This window comes from Oncorhynchus mykiss, chromosome 9, assembly GCF_013265735.2.
Source record: "Oncorhynchus mykiss isolate Arlee chromosome 9, USDA_OmykA_1.1, whole genome shotgun sequence".
In the NCBI taxonomy this organism is placed as follows: domain Eukaryota; kingdom Metazoa; phylum Chordata; class Actinopteri; order Salmoniformes; family Salmonidae; genus Oncorhynchus; species Oncorhynchus mykiss.
This window is the reverse complement of record NC_048573.1, coordinates 59,681,014-59,696,625: the sequence shown is the minus strand read 5'-3', so window position 1 is coordinate 59,696,625 and position 15,612 is coordinate 59,681,014. Positions and strand designations below refer to the sequence as shown.

At 42.8% G+C, this 15,612-nt stretch overlaps 1 pseudogene; it reads left to right on the top strand.

Annotated features, from left to right (window-relative positions):
- Positions 1-7,336: 7,336 nt before the first annotated feature.
- The window catches only part of LOC110531224, a 53,323-nt pseudogene continuing 45,047 nt past the window's right edge, over positions 7,337-15,612 (top strand).

The following is a 15,612-nucleotide window of genomic DNA, read 5'->3' as shown; positions in this document are numbered from 1 at the left end:
CAGCATTACACAGCCACCGACATATTGAAGTATGAGGCTACAATAGGAAGCTGTGCACCTTCATGCGGAATAAGAGGATTGTTTTAGGAAAGCACAGCTTCCTTCTTCTGTAGTTCATTGCTTGACTGCAGTTTGGGAAATCGTGTAACAGCCATCAGGGATTCCTCTATGACCTCCCCAGCATCCCCAGCATAGATTATTCCTCTTTTCTCAGCTGTTGAATGATATTTATTATTACAGTAGATGCAAAGGCAAAATTAGTCACATGTTATAGACACAACAACAACAGATAAAAGTTAGTTGTTTATTTTTTTGCAATTTGACACGTGGAGAACGGTATACAAGAATATAAATACACTTTGTTTAAAAAATATTATATTGGCAGATAAATATGTGTTAACAAAAATTAAATACATATTTTAATAAATGTTAAGTTACTTCACAATTACATTTGATAAAAATGCTAATACATTAATATGGATACATTTAAATATAAATACATTCCTAGTTATAAACAACTGTTCCATAGTGGAACACAGGCAGATACATAAGTGTGTTTTAAATGTTTCATAAACATTTAATAACCACAACACCATAACAGTTACTTGTCTTTTCTGACTATTTGACCAAATTGATCATACAATGAATTTAGATGTCTATCTACTACTAAGTTATCTAATACTGATACTGAAACAGATCACAGATGACAAATCAATTGTGACCTGTTTCCCAGCTCTAGATACAATATTTAGTTGAATTCATTATGTGTTTTGCAGGATCACCAGGGGCAAAGACCCGAGCCATGAGGATGGAGAAGGAGAACAGCTTCTCAATATTGTCACGACACAGTCCTGGCTCTTCCCAGCTGTTCACTTTTGACCAATTCTCTTCTGAATCAGGACAGGGCTCCTACAAATCAATTAGAGTAAGGATATGCAGCACCTCAGTCAATAAGATATTGAAATCAGTAGATTCAGACATCAAATACACTGGACTTACCCCCATTTGAAAAAGGACTTCTTCCACTACTTTGTTCAACTTCTCTCCAACTTTTGTACAGCTACTATTGAACTGACTAATTATCCCAAATACTACCGTGTAGTTCTTCAGAGCAGAAACCATCTTCTTAAGGCAAGGCTTTATGGATCTTAGTAAAAAGACAAAATATTACTAATCATCTTCATTTTGTAAGTGTTTCTCAACCAATTCATATTTTGTGTGTGACAAATGATGGAACTGGTTAGTGCTTTAAAAATTCTGAAAAATGGGCATGTGTATAACCATTGACCACGTATGTGTCTTGTTGACCTTGTTGGTCCAAGTTAACTCATGATCAGATTTTCTTTGTATCACATTTGTCCATGGATTCCACCAACAGAATGGGAGTTGTGATTTACCGTTCAATCTGCTCTTAGATTTGTTGGATCACATTTGTCTGTGGCTTCCACCAGTACTCTTGGCCATTTGACAACTCTTTCCACAGTTTTCAAACGACTGAGCTCCTGCAAGACATGATGGAAAGTTTGACACAAATTCCGTTTAAGTAACCTACCTGCGGCAGGCACTTTTAAATTCCACTTAAAACTGTCTGACTACCAAGGTCCCACAAAAGCATCAAGAACTAGGCTAGCCTAGCCTACTTCAATTCAGTTCTATCATCACCCTACCATTATCAATAGCTACGGAATACTGATGATAATCAACTTACCTCAATTAAGAGACGTTTAGCAAGTTGATGTGCGTTCACAATTCGTTTATTGGATGTAGTAGGAAAGACTAAATAACATAGGCAGCTCGTGAGTTTCTACCGATCTGCGTGCCAGTTATGATTATTTTTATATGTGCATTTTCTTCGAACAGTTTAATTTAAACAATAACGTTTTCGTTTCTCAAAATCATTGTCACGTGTTTAATCATAGTAAAATGATCAAATCTAAAAGTTAAAATTAAACTATGCCCAGAGCACTAGCCTCTGCCATATGGACACATTGATACACTGTGATCCATTGGCGGCTAAATAAATGGAGGCTTCCATCATCAACTAAGTAAAATACATAGGCTTAAAACGGACAAATAAAACAGTCAAACATATCCCGAAGACAATTCCAGTTCTTTCAATCACATTAATATATGTACTCTGCCTGTCTCCCTTTCTATATGTCATGACTTGAGCTTTTGCTAGTGAAGTGCAACATTGTATCAAAATCATCTCTTGTTATGGCCGGACGCTGTCGCTAGCGAACTTGTAACAATTAGCCTACTCCGGCCCTCAGTTTTCCGTGCCAGTGAGCACTAGACAGAAAGCAATGACGTTTCCACAAGATAAATGGGATCATCAGATCATTATATTTTGCTCCTTCACACGGCTTGGTGATTATCGAGGCCGGGTGCGTTGGAAAGATTTGTCCCACACTCCAAATCGTAGGCTTCCCAAACACACTGGTGATTTGAAACAATCCACATCAATACACTTTTAAAGAAGCTAATGATCCACTGTGGCTAAGTCATGCTCCCTGATAAAGTATTTTGAATTATTTGATTTAGACAAGAGTCATTCTATAATTTTGTCGAAACATCAATTTTCAGTAAACTGTGCATCCGCCAACTTTCTTTTCCAATTCGCAAAAGGCTGAAACCAGAAATCTTTATATAATGACGAGATGCTTATGCCTCCGCCCTAACAATGGGAATCTTTGTTAGGTCTGCATATTATTCCAATAGAAACGCATTGAGCTTACACTGGACAGAATTTGTCGAGAGTGAGCCCTCTCGCTTCGCCTCTTCCTCTGCTGAAACTATATCACTGGCGAAAGCATCCGAGAGAGCGAAACGGCGCCCTCTATATGTTTCTCATGCTGTCTGGCCAGAAATAGTATGACATGCCATACTATTTTGATCCAGACAGCATCAGATACATGGTCTATTCTTACTGAGACAGAGGGGGGCTGTTTCGCTCGCTCGGATGCTTAAACTGAGATTGATCCGTCATTCTGTTGGTGCGCGTCTCGGTCAAATAAATTATACTTATTTCAATATTTTATTTGGACGGGCAATGAGGTACGGTAGAGCGTGGCAGGCCCCTTAAGCCCCGCTCACAATTCCGGTCTTGCATGGCCATACGGTGATAAAGAGTAAAGAGTATGTTTGCAAGGCATTGGACTATTTTCCAATGACAAATTAACAAATGTTGTCTATTTATTATTGACGTTAGTGTAGTCAATGTGTTCGAATGACAATAATAACAGTGCAAAATACACATACCCTATTAAATTTGTAGAGCTTGGTAATTTTATAGAAAATAAGTCTTTAAGCTAAAAGTCTTAATTAGCCTAATTGACTCAAACCCACGCCTATTCAAATCAAAAATCTAATTTTATTGGTCACATATACATGGTTAGCAGTTGTTAATGCAAGTGTAGTGAAATGCTTATGCTTCTAGTTCCAACAGTGCAGTAATATCTAACAAATAATCTAACAATTCCCAAATTCCAAGAACACAGGATGAGATGTTACTATCCTTTGTGCAAGCACTTCCAGTGAGCCTGGTGAAATTTGGGCATCGCATTGTCAGTAGTGTACCTTTGGTTCCTAGGATGTTTCGGCCTTTCACACTATACACCCTCCCCAAAGGTGGCCAGCGACAGGGTGATCAATCCTACGCTTGCGTCCCATTCCCAATTAGTCATAGGAGTTGCCTTGTTGTTGATAGCCAACATCCCATGGGACTATGCATGGCAGGGGCGTCCTCCTCCCTGAGTCAAGCATTGTTGACCGCATACCTCCTGGCCCTCTCACTTCGGGGCCCAGCTGGGGTCTTTCCTCTTCATCCAGAGCCACTGACTGCTGCCTTCTGCCGCCTCCGATTCAGCTTTGATTGCCGAACGCTGGCTCTGGCCCTTAATTCCCAGGTCTCTAAGCAGTCTGGTTGTAGATGTTGCCACAAAACCTCTGCAGCCCACCTCCACTGGTCGGACTTCTGTGTTCCAGCCATGATGCCGTGCTTCGGCAGCTAGATCGGCATAGCGCAACAACTACCTAATACACACAAATCTAACAAGTAATCTAACAATTTCCCAACAACTACCTAATACACACAAATCTAAAGGGGTGAATGAGAATATGTACATATAAGTATATGGATGAGCGATGGCCGAGCGGCATAGGCAAGGTGCAGTAGACGGTATAAAATACAGTATATACATGTGATATGAGTAATGTAAGATATTTAAACATTATTAAAGGGGCATTATTTAAAGTGGCATTATTTAAAGTGACTAGTGATCAATTTATTAAAGTGTCCGGTGATTGAGTTTCAATACAGTATATAGATGTGATATGAGTAATGTAAGATATGTAAACATTATTAAAGTGGCATTATTTAAAGTGGCATTATTTAAAGTGACTAGTGATCAATTTATTAAAGTGTCCGGTGATTGAGTTTCAATACAGTATATAGATGTGATATGAGTAATGTAAGATATGTAAACATTATTAAAGTGGCATTATTTAGAGTGGCATTGTTTAAAGTGACTAGTGTCCAGTGATTGGGTCTCAATGTAGGCAGCAGCCTTTCTGAGTTAGTGATTGCTGTTTAGCAGTCTGGTAGCCTTGAGATAGAAGATGTTTCTCAATCTGTCTGTCCCAGCTTTGATGCACCTGTACTGACCTCGCCTTCTGGATGATAGCGGGGTGAACAGGCAGTGGCTCGGGTGGTTGTTGTCCTTGATGACCTTTATGGCTTTCCTGTGACATCGGGTGGTGTAGGTGTCCTGGAGGGCAGGTAGTTTGCCCCCGGTGATGCGTTGTGCAGACCTCACTACCCTCTGGAGAGCCTTACGGTTGTGGGCGGAGCAGTTGCCGTACCAGGCAGTGATACAGCCCGACAGGATGCTCTCGATTGTGCATCTGTAGAAGTTTGTGAGTGCTTTTGGTGACAAGCCAAATTTCTTCAGCCTCCTGAGGTTGAAGAGGCGCTGCTGCGCCTTCTTCACGACGCTGTCTGTGTGGGTGGACCAATTCAGTTTGTCCGTGATGTGTACGCCGAGGAACTTAAAACTTACTACCCTCCCCACTACTGTCCCGTCGATGTGGATAGGGGGGTGCTCCCTCTACTGTTTCCTGAAGTCCACAATCAACTCCTTTGTTTTGTTGACGTTGAGTGTGAGGTTATTTTCCTGACACCACACTCCGAGGGCCCTCACCTCCTCCCTGTAGGCCGTCTCGTCGTTGTTGGTAATCAAGCCTACCACTGTTGTGTCGTCCGCAAACTTGATGATTGAGTTGGAGGCGTGCATGGCCACGCAGTAGTAGGTGAACAGGGAGTACAGGAGAGGGCTCAGAACACACCCTTGTGGGGCCCCAGTGTTGAGGATCAGCGGGGTGGAGATGTTGTTACCTATCCTCACCACCTGGGGGCGGCCCGTCAGGAAGTCCAGTACCCAGTTGCACAGGGCGGGGTCGAGACCCAGGGTCTCGAGCTTGATGACGAGTTTGAAGGGTACTATGGTGTTAAATGCTGAGCTGTAGTCGACGAACAGCATTCTCACATAGGTATTCGTCTTGTCCAGATGGGTTAGGGCAGTGTGCAGTGTGGTTGCAATTGCGTCGTCTGTGGACCTATTTGGGCGGTAAGCAAATTGGAGTGGGTCTAGGGTGTCAGGTAGAGTGAAGGTGATATGGTCCTTGACTAGTCTCTCAAAGCACTTCATGATGACGGAAGTGAGTGCTACGGGGCGGTAGTCGTTTAGCTCAGTTAACTTAGCTTTCTTGGGAACAGGGACAATGGTGGCCCTCTTGAAGTATATGGGAACAGCAGACTGGGATAAGGATTGATTGAATATGTCCGTAAACACACCAGCCAGCTGGTCTGCACATGCTCTGAGGACGAGGCTGGGGATGCCGTCTGGGCCTGCAGCCTTGCGAGGGTTAACATGTTTAAATGTTTTACTCACGTCGGACAATGGTGGCCCTCTTGAAGTATATGGGAACAGCAGACTGGGATAAGGATTGATTGAATATGTCCGTAAACACACCAGCCAGCTGGTCTGCACATGCTCTGAGGACGAGGCTGGGGATGCCGTCTGGGCCTGCAGCCTTGCGAGGGTTAACATGTTTAAATGTTTTACTCACGTCGGCTGCAGTGACGGAGAAAAAAGTTATTTAGTCTGTCTGGGAGCAAGACATCCTGGTCCGCGACAGGGCTGGTTTTCTTTTTGTAATCTGTGATTGACTGTAGACCCTGCCATATACCTCTTGTGTCTGAGCCGTTGAATTGCGACTCTACTTTGTCTCTATACTGACACGTAGCTTGTTTGATTGCCTTGCTGAGGGAATAGCTACACTGTTTGTATTCAGTCATGTTTCCGGCCACCTTGCCCTGGTTAAAAGCAGTGGTTCGGGCTTTCAGTTTCACGCGAATGCTGCCATCAATCCACGGTTTCTGGTTTGGGAATGTTTTAATCGTTGCTATGGGTATAACATCTGGGTTCTTGCGTGTGAAAAAATATACACGTCAAATAACACTATTTGACACGTTAAGTAAGCTTTTAATTTGACACGTCAAATAACAGAGTTTAATTGCTAAATGTTGTTTTGGACCGTAACTTCTGGGGTAGCTAGCTAGCTTTAGCTTGGTACCTAGCTAGCACCAATACAACCAGCCTGAAAACAATGAAATGGGGTATCACTCTACTCAGTGACACCTACAGAACACAACTGTGAAGAGTTTACGCAAATATTAGCGTTGTAGCTCCTATAGTGGGACTGTGACTGTGTGAAATAATCTCCCCAGTCAGCCTATTATCTGTATTGACAATCATATTGCACTGTACAGCTTTACCTAAGGATTGGATATTTTTTCCAAATGTCCTCCTCAGAGTTATCAGACTCCACAACATTTACGCAGTATTGTTTGTCTTTTTCTTTTTTTATATATATTTTTTAGAATTTACACCCTTTTCTCCCAAATTTCATGGTATCCAATTGTTAGTAGCTACTATCTTGTCTCATCGCCACAACTCCCGTACGGGCTCGGGAGAGACGAAGGTTGAAAGTCATGCGTCCTCCGATACACTACCCAACCAAGCCGCACTGCTTCTTAACACAGAGCGCATCCAACCCGAAAGCCAGCCGCACCAATGTGTCAGAGCGTGCACTGCGCCCGGCCCGCCACAGGAGTTACTGGTGCGCGATGAGACAAGGATATCCCTACCGGCCAAACTCTCCATAACCCAGACGACGCTAGGCCAATTGTGCGTCGCCCCATGGAATTGTTACAGAATTGTTTCCCCACTCTCTTTTTCCATAGGGGCATGGAATGTCCTTCTTTGGTCCCACAATGGGTTGCTACTCTTCTTTCCAGTCGCACTCAACTGATGATATTCGTCAGATTCAGAGCATGGAGACAGGGGTTCTGTTTCTCTCTATGAGTAATCTCAAGTGCCAAACTCGTGGAGGCCTTGTCATGTTCGACTACCTGTGAGTTGATTTCAAATGATAATTCACATTATTGTGGTTCTTACTGATTTATTTATATTTTTATTTAAGCTTTATTTAACTAGGCTAGTCAGTTAAGAACACATTTTTATTTACAATGATGGCCTACCAGAAGGCAAAAGGCCTCCTACGGGACAGGGGCTGGGATAAAATAAAATAAATAAAAAATAGGACAAAACACACATCGCGACAAGAGACACAACACTTCATAAAGAGAGACCTAAGACAACAACCTAGCATGGCAGCAACACATGAAAACACAGCATGGTAGCAACACATGGCAGCATCACAACATCAGGGCGGAAGGTAGCCTAGTGATTAGAGTGTTGGACTAGTAACCGAAAGGTTGCAAGATCAAATCCCCGAGCTGACAAGGTAAAAAAATATGTTGTTATGCCCCTGAACAAGGTACTGTTAACCCACTGTTCCTAGGCCGTCAAAAATAATTTGTTCTTAACTGACTTGCCTAGTTAAATAAAGGTAAAAAAGTATATATAAAAAAAATTGGTAGCAGCACAAAACATGGTACAAACATTATTGTGCACAGACAACAGCACAAAGGGCAAGGTAGAGACAACAATACATAACGCAAAGCCGCCACAACTGACAGTAAGGGTGTCCATGATTGAGTCTTTGAATGAAGAGATTATGTAAACCATACACCCATGTTAACTTAGGTTCAAAGGTGAGTGCTGAAAGGATGCTTGCAAAAATCTACATTTAGTTGAAACATGTTATAGTTTCAAATCAGTTTGGATGTGCATCTTGAATACTGTACAGTATAATGCTATTGTCTTAATGAATTCATGTGTGTATTTTAAAATGGAGGAGGGAGCTGACATGCATAGTCTGCTTATGACAGAAAACAACACAATGCTCATGGGTGGACTACAGAATTATGTGCTTGAATTTGACCTTAATACTGTGCAGCAGACACAAAAGGTATATTGCATGACACCAGCATGTGAAAATATAGGCCTAACTCTAAAGATGCAATACATTTTTGGCCTATAGTCTCTCAAAAATAAGTGATTCAATTGGTAAATAATTGTACATATTGTGATCTTTCCTTCCTATGCCTAGTTTACGGTCGAGGCTCCAGGGGTAGCTATCATGCAGCAGTCCAATCGTTTCTTATTCTGTGGGAACATATCTGGGAAGGCAAGGACAACAAGAGAGGCCCAAGGCCACTCATGTTTCTCAGTGTTTGGAAGATGTTACTATTTTTTTTTTTTTTTACATCCTTAACCATTAGTATATATGTCACCTTCTTGCCTTTGATGATATGGATGGGAATGCACTTCCTAGGGCTTCCACAAGATGTCACCGTCTTTGTTGGAGATAATCAAAGGTTAGTGATTCATTTTATCTATATTTATGCTTTTGTGACTGTGAAATATCGCTCTGTGTTTTTGAATTTGGTGGTCATCTAACATAAATATATGTTGTTTTCGCTGTAAAACATTTTAAAAATCGGACACGATGGGTAGATTAACAAGATGTTTATCTTTAATTTGCTGTATTGGACTTGTTAATGTGTGAAAGTTAAATATTTCTAAATAATATTTTTTTCAGCTGAAAAAGCCCCAACAGTAAGTATCCAAATATTTCTCACCTTTTTTCTCTCCAGACGAGCACCCCCAGTGGACCCAGAGATCCTGCATACGATGAAGACTGTCGGGTTCATTGGTTACATCCCCAATCCTCGCACCCGTCCCCGGAACCAGGTATGTCAATCATCCACCAATTCTGTGTCTCAGAAAGAGTTGGGTTCTGAACTATGCTTGGCTTGTATAAACATCCCTTCCTATTTGCTGTATTTCAGGTTCCTTACAAGAACAAGGTGGTGGAGCTGGACTTTGACAACTACAATTAGGGGGTTCCTGAGTCTCCTATTGGTCGAGATGAAGAACCACACCTCTACATGGTGCACAAAAAATACAGGAAGGTGTGTCCCATACATTGTTATCTACTTGTAAATGTGAAATGTGTGGTTCAACAGTATGGATTTGTGTTATGAGCACAATGTGGTTCATTGTGGTTTTCAGATTAGCTTGTTGTGTCAATGATGAGAGCTTACATCTTTGATTGTGCCCATCAGGTGACCATTAAATACTCCAAACTTGGGCTGGAAGACTTTGACTTCAAACATTATAACAGGACCCTGTTTGCTGGCCTGGAACCTCACATTCCCAATGCTTACTGTAACTGCATGATCCAGGTGAGAATCGGAAATGTGTGGCGTTCATTTATATAGTGTAAATATACAGTTGATTTATCCATGTTTATTCGTATATTATTTCATTATTTGTTCCCATTTACAAATAACAGTGAGTATTTTCCTCGTGTGTCTGATTTGTTAGGTGTTGTATTTCCTGGAGCCAATCCGCTGCCTGGTCCAGAACCACCTGCGTCAGAAGGAGTTCTGTCTGGCGTGTGAGCTGGGCTTCCTCTTCCACATGCTAGACCTGTCACGAGGAGACCCCTGTCAGGTAGTCACCAATAGCCATGACACATCTCACTCTGTCCTATGGCCTATCTTTCTATCCCTACAAAATAACATACTCTTTGCATGATAGAGCACTGTAGTAGTGTGCTTATGTAACAGAGTTGTAATAAAGACAGTTTGATGGAGTTGTAATAGAGTGGTAATAGAGCACTGTAAAATGTGTATGTATGCACTGAACTGACTGACCACAATTAAACCGTCCTGCTGCCTACTCCCATTGCCATTCACTTATTGCAACCACTGTCCCCTCTCACAGGCCAGTAATTTCCTCAGAGCTTTCCAAACTATCCCGGAGGCGTCTGCCCTGGGTCTGATCCTTGCTGACTCTGATGAGCAGACGGGGAAGGTCACGTTGGGCCATCTCATCCAGAGCTGGAACCGCTTCATCCTCACCCAGCTCCACCAGGAGACCCAGGAGCAGGAGGGGCCACAGGCCTACCGAGGAGCCAGCAGCAGGTGACACTGATCATTTGCACACATTTTTACTGCACCTTTTAACTTTTGTTTTAACATTTTTATGCCCAAGCAATCAAAAAACGAACAGATATTCTTTAAAATTATTTGTGTTTATTACACGATCAATGATAGGAATTAAATTAGCTTGTGGATAACTAAATATTTCTTTAGTGTATACTAGAGCATCTGGTGTGTTTAGTGATGATTTGGCTTCATTATTCTTCTCTTAATTTTTGTGTTTTTTTTTACCCTTTTTTCTCCCCAATTTCATGATATCCAATTGGTATATTACAGTCTTGTCACATCGCTGCAACTCCCGTACAGACTCGGGAGAGGCGAAGGTCGAGAGCCATGGGTCCTCCGAAACACAACCAAGCCAAGCCGCACTGCTTCTTGACACAATGCCCGCTTAACTCGGAAGCCAGCCGCACCAATATGTCAGAGGAAACAACGTACACCTGGCAACTGTGTCAGCGTGCATTGCTCCCGGCCAAGCCACAGGAGTCGCTAATGCGGGATGGAACAAGAACATCCCTGCCGGCCAAACCCTCCCCTAACCCGGACGACGCTGGGCCAATTGTGCGCCGCTTCATGGGTCTCCCGGTCGCGGCTGGCTGCGACAGAGCCTGGACTTGAACCAGGATCTCTAGTGGCACAGCTAGCACTACGATGTAGTGCCTTAGATAACTGCACCACTCTGGAGGCCCGCTTTGTCTCCTTTTGATGCTTTATCTGTTACAGTGTTCTGGGCTCCTCAGGATAGTCTGTGATTGGAAGGCAGTTTGGGTGTGAGGTTGAGAACAGCAGCCTGTGTCGCTGTGGAAAGGAGACAGTACCTACCGGCCAAACCCTCCCTAACCCTCCCTAAAAATATTCCACTTCATTTGGAACGGCAAGCCAGACAAAAATTAAAACGTGCCTATTTATATAATGAAGACCCCTTGACTTTTTCCACATTTTGGTATGTTAGAGCCTTATTCTAAAATGTATTCAAAAAATAAATCCTCATCAATCTACACACAATAGCCCATAATGACAAAGTGAAAACAGGTTTTTAGAAAAACAGAAATACCATATTTACATAAGTATTCAGAACCTTTGCTATGAGACTCAAAATTGAGCTCAGCTGCATCCTGTTTCCATTGATCGTCCTTGAGATGTTTCTACAACTTGATTAGAGTACAGCTTTGGTAAATTCAATGGATTGGACATGATTTGGAAAGGCACACACCTGTCTATATAAGGTCCCACAGTTGACAAAGCAACAACCAAGCCATGAGGTCGACGGAATTGCCCGTAGAGCACGAGACAGGATTGTGTCAAAGCACAGATCTGGTGAAGGGTATGAAAACATTTCTGCCGCATTGAAGGTCCCCAAGAACACAGTGGTCTCCATCATTCTTAAATGGAACAAGTTTAGAACCACCAAGACTCTTCCTAAAGCTGGCTGTCCAGCCAAACTGGGAAATCGGGGGAGAATGGCCTTGGTCAAGGAGTTGACCAAGAACCTGGTGGTCACTCTGACAGAGCTGTGGAGATGAGAGAACCTTCCAGAAGGACAACCATCCATGCAGCACTCCACCAATCAGGCCTATATGGTAGAGTGGCCAGACGGAAGCCACTCCTCATTAAAAGGCACATGACAGCCCGCTTGAAGTTTGCCAAAAGGCATCTAAAGACTTTCAGACCGTGAGAAACAAGATTCTCTGGTCTGATGAAACCAAGATTGAACTCTTTGGCCTGAATACCAAGTGTCACATCTGGAGGAAATCTGGCACCATCTCTACAGTGAAGCATGGTGTTGGCAGCATCATGCTGTGGGGATGTTTTTCAGAGGCAGTGACTGGGACACTAGTCAGGATCGAGGGAAAGATTAACGGAGAAAGGTACATAGAGATCCTTGAAGAAAACCTGCTCCAGAGTGCTCAGGACCTCAGACTGGGGCGAAGGTTCACCTTCCAATAGGACAACGACCCTAAGAACATAGCCAAGACAACGCAGGAGTGGTTTCGGTAAAAGTCTATGGGTGGTTGGAAAGACCTGATAATAGCTGTGCAGTGACACTCCCCATCCAACCTGACAGAGCTTGAGAGAATCTGCAGAGAAGAATCAATCAATCCAATTTATTTATAAAGCCCTTCTTACATCAGCTGATGTCACAAAGTGCTGTACAGAAACCCAGCCTAAAACCCCCAAAATAAAGCAATGCAGGTGTAGAAGCACGGTGGCTAGGAAAAACTCCCATAGAAAGGCCAAAACCTAGGAAGAAACCTAGAGAGGAACCAGGCTATGAGGGGTGGCCAGTCCTCTTCTGGCTGTGCCGGGTGGAGGTTATAACAGAACATGGCCAAGATGTTCAAATGTTCATAGATGACCAGCAGGGTCAAATAATAATAATCACAATGGTTGTCGAGGGTGCAACAGGTCAGACCCTCAGGAGTAAATGTCAGTTGGCTTTTCATAGCAGATCATTCAGAGTATTTCTACCACTCCTGCTGTCTCTAGAGAGTTGAAAACAGCAGGTCTGGGACAGGTAGCACGTCCGGTGAACAGGTCAGGGTTTCATAGCCGCATGCAGAACAGTTGAAACTGGAGCAGCAGCACGGCCAGGTGGACTGGGTACAGCAAGGAGTCATCAGGCCAGGTTGTCCTGAGGCATGGTCTGGTCCTAGGGCTTAGAGAGAGAGAGAGAGAGAGAGAGAGAGAGCGAGAGAGAGAGAGAGAGAGAGAGAGAGAGAGCGAGCGAGCATTAGAGGGAGCATACTTCAATTCCCACAGGACACATAAACTACTGCAGCATAAATACTTGAGGCTGAGACAGGAGGGGTCGGGAGACACTGTGGCCCTGTCCGACGATACCTCCGGACAGGGCCAACCCTATCTCTCGCAGGATATGACCCGAATGGGAGAAACTCCCCAAATACAGATGTGCCAAGCTTGTAGCGTCATAACCAAGGAGACTTGAGGCTGTAATCGCTGCCAAAAGGTGCTTCAACAAAGTACTGAGTTAAGGGTCTGAATACTTATGTAAGTGAGATATCAAACAATGATATACATTTGCAAAAATGTCTAAAAACCTGTTTTACTTCGTCATGATTGGGTATTGTGTGTAGATAGATGAGTAAAAAAACAATTTAATCCAACTTTACTTAAATCTGATGTCTCACCCCGTGTTCAAGAATTGTTTTTTTTCCTTCATTCATATTTTAAAATGAAATAATCTCCAAAATATCACTATTTTTAACAAGCTATAGAAAGCTGGTTGCAATATCAGTTTAATCTCAAATATACTAATTGATTAAAAAAAACATCATTTTTGGAAAAAGTGTTTAAAAATGGTATAATCAGTGGCGCACAATTGGTCCAGCGTCGTCCAGGTTAGGGGAGGGTTTGGCCGGGGGGGCTTTATTTGGCTCAACGCGCTCTAGCGATTCCTTGTGGCAGGCCAGGCCCCTGCATGATGACTTCGGTCATCAGTTAAAAAATTACACACACAAAAAATATATTAATCTTTGTAAATTATATCCTAAATAGGACTTGTGGAGTTATGTCACACATGCAGTTAACAAAAATATATGGAAATGTCTGCGCTATGCAAAATTACAAACAACTGATCGTAGCATTACTGCAAAAATGGTGGAGGTAAGTGAAAAGGGGAGAAGGTAAGGAACTTGACAGTTGGCCCTGCATTTAAGACCAAAATTGGCTAAAGAAAATGTCATTTAAGGACCAAAAAATTGACAGCTGCGCCATACAGGTTGCAAAATAGTTGGGAGGAGATTTTTTACGTACCGATTCCATGGCACATGGTTCATGAACTGATACACAAAACGACGCCGGATTCAAAACTCCCAAGTTTTTATTTAAATTATTATACAAAATTCTTGCAACCAATAGATATACATACAGTGGGGCAAAAAAGTATTTAGTCAGCTACCAATTGTGCAAGTTCTCCCACTTAAAAAGATTATGACAGACAAAATGAGGGGAAAAAATCCGGAAAATCACATTGTAGGATTTTTAATGAATTTATTTGCAAATGATGGTGGAAAATATGTATTTGGTCAATAACAAAAGTTTATCTCAATACTTTGTTATATACCCTTTGTTGGCAATGACAGAGGTCAAACGTTTTTTGTAAGTTTTCACAAGGTTTTCACACACTGTTGCTGGTATTTTGGCCCATTCCTCCATGCAGATCTCCTCTAGAGCAGTGATGTTTTGGGGCTGTTGCTGGGCAACACGGACTTTCAACTCCCTCCAAAGATTTTCTATGGGGTTGAGATCTGGAGACTGGCTAGGCCACTCCAGGACCTTGAAATGCTTCTTACGAAGCCACTCCTTCGTTGCCCGGGCGGTGTGTTTGGGATCATTGTTATGCTGAAAGACCCAGCCACGTTTCATCTTCAATGCCCTTGCTGATGGAAGGAGGTTTTCACACAAAATCTCACGGATACATGGCCCCATTCATTCTTTCTTTTACACGGATCAGTCGTCCTGGTCCCTTTGCAGAAAAACAGCCCCAAAGCATGATGTTTCCACCCCCATGCTTCACAGTAGGTATGGTGTTCTTTGGATGCAACTCAGCATTCTTTGTCCTCCAAACACGACGAGTTGAGTTTTTACCAAAAAGTTGTATTTTGGTTTCATCTGACCATGTGACATTCTCCCAATCTTCTTCTGGATCATCCAAATGCTCTCTAGTAAAATTCATATGGGCCTGGACATGTACTGGCTTAGGCAGGGGGACACGTCTGGCACTGCAGGATTTGAGTCCCTGGCGGCGTAGTGTGTTACTGATGGTAGGCTTTGTTACTTTGGTCCCAGCTCTCTGCAGGTCATTCACTAGGTCCCCCTGTGTGGTTCTGGGATTTTTGCTCACCGTTCTTGTGATAATTTTGACCCCACGGGGTGAGAGTTTGCGTGGAGCCCCAGATCGAGGGAGATTATCAGTGGTCTTGTATGTCTTCCATTTCCTAATAATTGCTCCCACAGTTGATTTCTTCAAACCAAGCTGCTTACCTATTGCAGATTCAGTCTTCCCAGCCTGGTTCAGGTCTACAATTTTGTTTCTGGTGTCCTTTGACAGCTCTTTGGTCTTGGCCATAGTGGAGTTTGGAGTGTGACAGTTTGAGGTTGTGGACAGGTGTCTT